Source organism: Myotis lucifugus, unplaced genomic scaffold (assembly GCF_000147115.1).
Source record: "Myotis lucifugus unplaced genomic scaffold, Myoluc2.0 scaffold_26, whole genome shotgun sequence".
In the NCBI taxonomy this organism is placed as follows: Eukaryota; Metazoa; Chordata; class Mammalia; order Chiroptera; family Vespertilionidae; genus Myotis; species Myotis lucifugus.
In genome coordinates, this window is record NW_005871074.1 from 2256369 (window position 1) to 2263774 (window position 7406).

Consider the following 7406-nt stretch of genomic DNA (forward strand, 5'->3'; position numbering starts at 1 on the left):
TGCAGAGAAATATATATTTTGAAATTTTGGATTCTCTTTGTGCCATGACAGAATACGTCATAACAATTTTTATTAGTATATATCATGAGAAATTCTATATCGGGGAAAATAAAATCTGGCATTGCTCTTCAAAGTTAGCCATAATGTTCAAGAAGGCAAGAATCCTGAAACCCTTTGACTAACCTACCATGACTATTATATGTATAAGACTTAGTAGTATTTGTAGTGATATCAACAACTCAAATCTTTTCTTGTCATCCAAAAAAGAAACATAATGAAGTTTTTTCTGTTGTTGTTGTTTTGATAGGTACTTGTTTGTTGCAATTTTTGTTCTTTTTTTAAATTATTTTTATTGATTTCAGAGAGGAGGGGAGAAGGAGAGAGACAGAAACATCAATGATGACAGAGAATCATTGACCGGCTGACTCCTGGATGCCCCATACTGGGGATCAAGCCAGCAACCTGGGAATGTGCCCTTGACCAGAATCAAACCCGGAACCCTTCAGTCCACAATCCGATGCTCTATCCACTGAGCCAAACCAGCCCAAGTACATGATGAAGTTTAATGAGTATAACTGGGAACTCCTGAATTTATATTTTTGGAATTTTTGTTGTTGTTTAATCAACTAAATAAATGCAGGATGTTGACAAACTTCCTGGCTATACACAGAGTGGTTTTTTTGTTTCTGTTTTAGTTTTACATAATCTTCAGAACTCAATACGAAGCAGTAGAGAGATGTAACTTCCAAAAAGACTGTAATGATAAAATGTTCATCCACATCAAGGAAGTAATAAATCCACTGAGCTTTGTATTGGCATAACCATTATAATTAACCAACTTGCGGAACAAATACGGGTGCATCTCTTATTTTTTTGTAATTAAACAGGACCAGAACCCCAATACTTTAGATTAGCTGGAGGCATTCTGCCTCTCCAAGGACCTCACATTTTACCCCCACTTACTCGAGAACCCATGGACTTTGTCCAGAGTAGCTGAACATATTTCTTAAATGCCTTCTGGACAGCAATCTGAAAATATGACCCACTCACCACAAGACCAGATTTCAGCTACCATATTTGCTGCCACATTCTGAAAACTGGTCTTGATATGTTCTTTTCATTCTTCCTTTCAGTCCCTATTCACACACAGGCCACAGAGGTCCCTACTCCTAAACTTCCCCAAGTGATAGCATTTTAGTTTGAGAACTAAATGTTCAGTAAGTCTTTCCAATGTTTCTCATCGATGATTCTAACTCTCTATCCCTCTCCCTTCCTCTCTGTAAAAAATCAATAAAATATATTTAAAAAAACAAAAAGACCTATACTGAAAAGTAATTACAGTGCAACATCCTGAGTACAATAGTAAAAGTGTGTACCATGTGTATGGAAGAGCATTACATAAATTGAAGCCGGTCTTGCCCTAGCCGGTTTGGCTCAGTGGAGAGAGCATCAGCCTGTGGACTGAAGCCACCCAGGTTCCATCTAGTCAAGGGCACATGCCTGGGTTGCAGGCTCAATCCCCAGTTTCAGTATGGGGCAGGCAGGAGGCAGGGAATCAGTGATTCTCATCATTGATGTTTCCTTTTTTAAAATTTTTATTTTATTTATTTATTTATTATTATTATTATTATTATTATTTTGCCATGAACTGATCCTTTATTCTGCAAGCACACAGATCAGCGGCGGGAGGCCCTCCCCCGCAGCCAGCCCCCGCTCATGATTCAGGGGCATGGCCACTCCCAACAGAGACACGCTCTCACACACACTCACTCCTGGACCCCAATGTCCCCTGGGGTGCTTCTTGCCTGCAGGGAGGAGCCTCGGCAGCTGGCTTCATTCCTGCCCATCCTCCTAGTGCCCAGGGTGCCCCTGGCCCCTCTTGGACTTCTTTTTCCTTGAGGGGGGTCGGATGGGGAGGGGGACAGTGCTCGAGGGTGGTGGTGGCGGTGCTGGCAGGAGAGGACATAGAGGGGGCTCCATGGGCTCTGGTGGGCCGGGACTGGGCCGGTTCCCTCAAAGGGTGAGAACTTCAGGCGGCTGATGGGGGTCCGGGAGCTGCTGTTGAGGCGCCTGGGGGAGCGCAGCTCGGGCTAGAAGGAGAAGCCCTCCTTGAGGCTGTCCAGGACGGAGGGCGCCACGTACGTGAAGCCCAGGAAGGCCTGGTTGGCGCTCTCACTGAGGGCCGTGTCATCCGGACTGTCCACTGGTGCCAGCCGCGTGAAGCAGGTGGCAAACTGGCTCACGTCCTCTTCTGATTGCAGACAGGGCCTGAAAGGGGGGTCCACGCGGCGGGCCAGGAGATCATCCCAATGAATGTGCCGGAAAAAGGGGTGCCTCTGTACGTCGGCAGCGTCCCCTGGGCCACCCCCGATCCTTCGGCGGGGATTCCGCTTCAGAAACTTTTTGACGAGGTCCCGGGCATCCGGGGTGAGGTAAAGGGGCAGCCTCAGCTTCCCTTTGATGATCTTGTCCATGGTTTTCTTCCGATTCTCTGCAGTGAAGGGTGGCGAGCCAGTGAGCATCTCGTACATGAGGACGCCCAGGCTCCACCAGTCCACCGCCCGGTTGTGGCCGCGCCGCACCACAATCTCAGGGGCCATGTACTCAGTGGTGCCACAGAAGGTGTGGGTGACAGCACCCTGGTGAATGGACTCCTTGCAGAATCCGAAGTCCGTCAGTTTGATGTGGCCCTGGCTGTCCAGCATGATGTTCTCGGGTTTGAGGTCCCGGTAGACGATGCCTTGGGAGTGGAGGTGGCCCAGGGCCAGTGTGATCTCTGCCAGGTAGAAACAGGCCGTGTCTTCCAGCAAGATGCCCTTTCGCTGCAAGTGTGTGAAGAGATCGCCGCCACTGAGGCACTCGAGGACCAGGTAGAGTTTGCCCCTGGTCTGGAAGGCATAGGCCAGCTCCACAATGAAGGGGTGCTTCACCGACCCCAGAATGCGCCGTTCAGCCTGTGTGTGCGCCACGTCCTTGGCGTTGTGCACAAGCTCGTCCTTCCTCAGGACCTTCATGGCATATATTTTGCCCACGTTGGTGCCCTGCACCTTTCGCACCTGGAACACCTTGCCATAGCCCCCCGTGCCCAGCACACGCAGCAGCTCAAAGCAGTGGGGCCCCAGGCGCTTGGGGCCGGGCTTCACACTGGTCTGGGTCAGCTCCACCTCCTCACAGTGCCACATGGGCTCCAGGGCAGCCATCCTCAAGTTGGCGAGGGGACAACTCTGGCTCGCCCTCGCTGCTTTCCTCCGTCTCCAGGTCCAGGTCCAATGCGGCCGCCATGGCGGCGCCGGCCCCGCGGGACCCTCGGTGCGGACCAGCGGCTCAGTGACTGGCAGCCCAGGCCGGGCCTCAAGGGTATCTCTCCACGAAGTCGAGGGCGGCCAGCCGATGACCCAAGCTCACCCTGGTAGCTGGGGCCTGCTCCTTTGAGTGAGTCCCTGAAGCGCGCCTCCAACAAGAGTCTCTGAAGCCAGTCTCCTACCAGTGAAATGCTTAGTAATGTGAGCCTGGCCTATATATACCACTAGGAGGGTGAATCTCTTTAAGACCTCACTCCCCATAGGTTCCTCTCTGGAGGCGGGACATGTGGGCCAGGGTGGGGATAGGAGGAAGTTCAGAAATCTGGTTGGTGGGATCTCCTCTCATTCCTGCAGGCTGGGAGGGATTAACCTTGGTTAAATGCATAATCGGATTAGCTCCTTGGTAATCATCCCATTGGATTTCTCCACACCCTTTAATCCCATTTTTGCTGAGGAAGAAACTGAAATTAAAAGTAAAATCTGGCCCTGGCTGATTTGTCTCAGTGGATAGAGCACCAGAATGTGGACTAAAGGGTCCCGGGTTCGATTCAGGACAAGGTCACATATCAGGGTTGTGGGCTTAATACTCAGTGGGTGTGCAGAAGGCAGCTGATCAATGTTTCTCTCTCATCGATGATTCTAACTCTCTATCCCTCTCCCTTCCTCGCTGTAAAAAATCAATAAAATATATTTTAAAACACAAAAAGACCTATACTGAAAAGTAATTACAGTGCAACATACTGAGTGCAATAGTAAAAGTGTGTACCATGTGTATGGAAGAGCAATAGATAAATTTTAGCCGGTCTTGCCCTAGCCGGTTTGGCTCAGTGCAGAGAGCATCAGCCTGTGGACTGAAGCGTCCCGGGTTCCATCTGGTCAAGGGCACATGCCTGGGTTGCAGGCTCGATCCCCAGTTCCAGCATGGGGTCGTGCAGGAGGCAGCAGATCAGTGATTCTGGTCATTTATATTTCTTTTTCTTTTTTAATTTCATTTTATTTATATATTTTTTTTTATTTATTTATTTTGCCATGATCTAATCGTTTATTCTGCAAGCACACAGATCAGCGGCGGAAGGCCCTCCCCCGAAAACAGCCCCCGCTCATGATTCAGGGGCATGGCCACTCCCAACAGAGACACCCTCTCACACACACTCACTCCTGGACCCCAGTGTCCCCTGGGGTGCTTCTTGGCCTCCAGGGAGGATCCTCAGCAGCTGGCTTCATCCCTGCCCATCCTCCTAGTGCCCAGGGTGCCCATGGCCACTCTTGGACTTCCTTTTCCCTGAGTGGGGGGGTCGGATGGGGAGGGGGACATTGCTCCAGGGTGGTGGTGGCGGTGGTGCCAGGGGTGCTGGCAGGAGAGGACGTAGAGGGGGCTCCATGGGCTCTGCTGGGCCAGGACTGGGCCGGAACCCCTCAAAGGGTGAGAACTTCAGGGGGCTGCTGGTGAGGCGCCTGGGGGAGCGCAGCTTGCGCTAGAAGGAGAAACCCTCCTTGAGGCTGTCCAGGACGGAGGGCGCCTCGTACGTGAAGCCGAGGAAGGCCTGGTTGGCGCTCTCACTGAGGGCCGTGTCATCCGGACTGTCCACTGGTGCCTGCCGCGTGAAGCGGGTGTCAAACTGGCTCACGTCCTCTTCTGATTGCAGACAGGGCCTGAAAGGGGGGTCCACGCGGCGGGCCAGGAGATCATCCCAATGAATGTGCCGGAAAAAGGGGTGCCTCTGTACGTCGGCAGCGTCCCCTGGGCCACCCCCGATCCTTCGGCGGGGATTCCGCTTCAGAAACTTTTTGACGAGGTCCCGGGCATCCGGGGTGAGGTAAAGGGGCAGCCTCAGCTTCCCTTTGATGATCTTGTCCATGGTTTTCTTCCGATTCTCTGCAGTGAAGGGTGGCGAGCCAGTGAGCATCTCGTACATGAGGACGCCCAGGCTCCACCAGTCCACCGCCCGGTTGTGGCCGCGGCGCACCACAATCTCAGGGGCCATGTACTCAGTGGTGCCACAGAAGGTGTGGGTGACAGCACCCTGGTGAATGGACTCCTTGCCGAGTCCGAAGTCCGTCAGTTTGATGTGGCCCTGGCTGTCCAGCATGATGTTCTTGGGTTTGAGGTCCCGGTAGATGATGCCTTGGGAGTGGAGGTGGCCCAGGGCCAGTGTGATCTCTGCCAGGTAGAAACAGGCCGTGTCTTCCAGCAAGATGCCCTTTCGCTGCAAGTGTGTGAAGAGATCGCCGCCACTGAGGCACTCGAGGACCAGGTAGAGTTTGCCCCTGGTCTGGAAGGCATAGGCCAGCTCCACAATGAAGGGGTGCTTCACCGACCCCAGAATGCGCCGTTCAGCCTGTGTGTGCGCCACGTCCTTGGCGCTGCGCACAAGCTCGTCCTTCCTCAGGACCTTCATGGCATATATTTTGCCCACGTTGGTGCCCTGCACCTTTCGCACCTGGAACACCTTGCCATAGCCCCCCGTGCCCAGCACACGCAGCAGCTCAAAGCAGTGGGGCCCCAGGCGCTCGGGGCCGGGCTTCACACTGGTCTCGGTCAGCTCCACCTCCTCACAGTACCACATGGGCTCCAGGGCAGCCATCCTCAAGTTGGCGAGGGGACACGCGTCCGCAGGCTGAACTCTGGCTCGCCCTCGCTGCTTTCCTCCGTCTCCAGGTCCAGGTCCAATGCGGCCGCCATGGTGGCTTCGGCCCCACAGGACCCTCGGTAGGGACCAGTGGCGCAGTGACTGGCAGCCCGGGCCGGGCCCCAAGGGTATCTCTCCGCGAAGTCGAGGGCGGCCGGCCGATGACCCAAGCTCACCCTGGTAGCTGGGGCCTGCTCCTTTGAGTGAGTCCCTGAAGCGCGCCTCCAAGAAGAGTCTCTGAAGCCAGTCTCCTACCAGTGAAATGCTTAGTAATGTGAGCCTGGCCTATATATACCGCTAGGAGGGTGAATCTCTTTAAGACCTCACTCCCCATAGGTTCCTCCCTGGAGGCGGGACATGTGGGCCAGGGTGGGGATAGGAGGAAGTTCAGAAATCTGGTTGGTGGGATCTCCTCTCATTCCTGCAGGCTGGGAGGGATTAACCTTGGTTAAATGTATAATCTGATTAGCTCCTTGGTGATCATCCCATTGAATTTCTCAACACCCTTTAATCCCATTTTTGCTGAGGAAGAAACTGAAATTAAAAGTAAAATCTGGCCCTGGCTGATTTGTCTCAGTGGATAGAGCACCAGCCTGTGGACTAAATGGTCCGGGGTTCGATTCAGGTCAACGTCACATACCAGTGCTGTGGTCTTAATACTCAGTGGGGGTGTGCAGAAGGCAGCCGGTCAATGATTCTCATCATTGATGTTTCTCTCTCTCTCCCTCTTCCTTCATCTGATATGAATAAAAATACGTTTTAAAATAATAATAGTAAATGTAATGTCTCTACTTCCTTCCCAGTTTGGGCCTGGCATAATGGCTCTAGCAAATAACAGTAGAGAGAAGTAGGGCCTTTGTGCCATCCACGAGGTAATGACCAGAGAACATACCATCAACATCCATAAGCACATCTATGGAGTGGGTTTCAAGAAGCTTGCTGCTCTGTCACTCAAAGAGATCCAGGAACTTGCCCTGAAGGAGATGGGAACTCCAGATGTTTGAATTTGAGAGGGTTAACTTGAAACAAAGTAGGTGGAACCTCATCATTGATGTTTCTATCTCTCTCTCACTGTCCCTTTCTCTCTGAAATCAATACACTGTATATATATTTTTAAAGAAACTTAAGCCAGTCTTGGAGGACAGGGGTCAGAATGGTAGAGATCAAGGAGCTGCAGAGGGAAGCACACCCAGAACTAGAGTAACATAACTGGCTAAAAAATAAAAAATCTCACCCTAACATCCAAAAAGATCTGCTGAATCCTTGTAAAACTGTAAAGTTTATCTTAGCTCCCTTTCACCTCCCTACTTCCTCCTTTTCATGCCCTCCCAGGCACACCGAGCTCCCAACTGAAGGACTTCCCAGGGCCATCAACTCCTAATGGGACCCAGTCAAACTATCTTAGATTTTGAAGGGAATACCTCAGAATCTTTTCCATAAACAAGGAAATGTAAACATATGGGGGTGGGGGGAG

General features: G+C 51.9%; 2 pseudogenes; both read right to left on the reverse strand.

Annotated features, from left to right (window-relative positions):
- Window positions 1-1646: 1646 nt before the first annotated feature.
- Window positions 1647-3878, reverse strand: LOC102428765 (annotated as a pseudogene).
- Window positions 3879-4513: 635 nt separating this feature from the next.
- LOC102429068 lies at window positions 4514-5994 on the reverse strand (annotated as a pseudogene).
- Window positions 5995-7406: the final 1412 nt, after the last annotated feature.